The sequence below is a fragment of the Neoarius graeffei genome, chromosome 17 (genome assembly GCF_027579695.1).
Source record: "Neoarius graeffei isolate fNeoGra1 chromosome 17, fNeoGra1.pri, whole genome shotgun sequence".
Taxonomy (NCBI): Eukaryota; Metazoa; Chordata; class Actinopteri; order Siluriformes; family Ariidae; genus Neoarius; species Neoarius graeffei.
The window spans coordinates 3,315,995-3,317,508 of record NC_083585.1 but is presented as its reverse complement, the minus strand read 5'-3'; the positions used below and the strand labels follow the sequence as shown (position 1 = coordinate 3,317,508).

General features: G+C 45.5%; 1 non-coding gene across 1 annotated transcript; it reads left to right on the top strand.

Moving 5' to 3' along the window:
* Nucleotides 1-657: 657 nt before the first annotated feature.
* trnae-uuc (transfer RNA glutamic acid (anticodon UUC)) lies at nucleotides 658-729 on the top strand. The gene has a single exon. It is a non-coding gene; the product is annotated as a tRNA-Glu (tRNA).
* The last annotated feature ends 785 nt before the right edge of the window (nucleotides 730-1,514 follow it).

Sequence of the window (1,514 nt, the reverse complement as noted above, 5' to 3'; positions counted from 1 at the left end):
GCAAGCCATGCTGGCCCAGATGCAGCAAAACAGGCCCAAACCATGATACTACCACCACCATGTTTCACAGATGGGATAAGGTTATTAGTCTGGAATGCAGTGTTTTCCTTTCTCCAAACATAACGTTTCTCATTTAAACCATAAAGTTTTTTTGGTCTCATCCGTCCACAGAACATTTTTCCAGAACATTTTTCTGGCTTGTCCATGTGATCTTTAGCAAACTGCAGATGAGCAGCAATGTTCTTTTTGGAGAGCAGTGGCTTTCTCCTTGCAACCCTGCCATGCACACCATTGTTGTTCAGTGTTCTCCTGATGGTGGACTCATGAAAATTAGCCAATGTGAAAGAGGCCTTCAGTTGCTTAGGAGTTACCCTGGGGTCCTTTGTGACCTTGCCAACTATTACACACCTTGCTCTTGGAATGATCTTTGTTGGTCGGCCACTCCTGGGGAGAGTAACAATGGTCTTGAATTTCCTCCATTTGTACACAGTCTGTCTGACTGTGGATTGATGGAGTCCAAACTATTTAGAGATGGTTTTGTAACCTTTTCCAGCCTGACTAAATGAAATAAAAATTAACAGCTACTTTTCTGGAAAATGCCTGAGTTCTCACCAATGGCCTAAACACTTCAAAGATGGCCTTTTCACTTCAAGGCTGTCCCATATGGTCTAGTGGTCAGGATCCCTGGTTTTCACCCAGATGGCCTGGGTTCGACTCCCAGTATGGGAATGTGTCTTTGTTGTGCCACTCTAGTTGCAAGTCACATGACCTTGAGTGAAATCTTCATTCGATAGGCTCTTGCTTTCATGAGTCCTTTTGGTGTCATGATGGGACAAGAATTCTGATGACAGTGCAGAAGATTCCAGGATTCACTCCTGGCCTACTCAGCTTAGCTCTCTCTTACCCCATCTAAGGCCCTGGGCCCAGCTGTTTGTTAAATCCAACAAAGCACAAAGGCTGTACTCTGACCACAGCAGCTGGTGTTCAGCGTTACAGCTATTTTTTCACACCGTGGGCTCAAACCTGTACAGAGGGAAAGGGTAAGGGTCTGGGTTTTCACTACACCAGGCCAAATGGGTGTCAGTGCATCCAGCTGTTCTTCCAACATCTGATGTAGGGGTGGCTATCATGCCCATAACCATAGTAACCCTTTCACAGTACAGTTTGAACACACCAATCTCTGTACTCGACGCCATGTTCTATCTCCGCCCATTCTTCTGAATCCCTGTAACGGTATTGGACAGAGACAAAACCAGATACCAAATACAGTGATGTCATGACTGCTTTAAACCAGTGGCGGCACTGAAATTCTGTCTCCCTGGCGGTGGATTTCCTCTCTGGCGGTGGATTCCACACGTGAAAGAGAAGCCGTGCATTGGTGCTACAGAAGGACAGAGAACGAAGAACCAGCTATTGATACCGGACTTTAGCCAAAGTTCAATGTATTTTACCATCGCAGAGTTGTAATAATAATTGAACTGCTTAGTTACTGCAGCCCACGCAGTGTTTCAAAG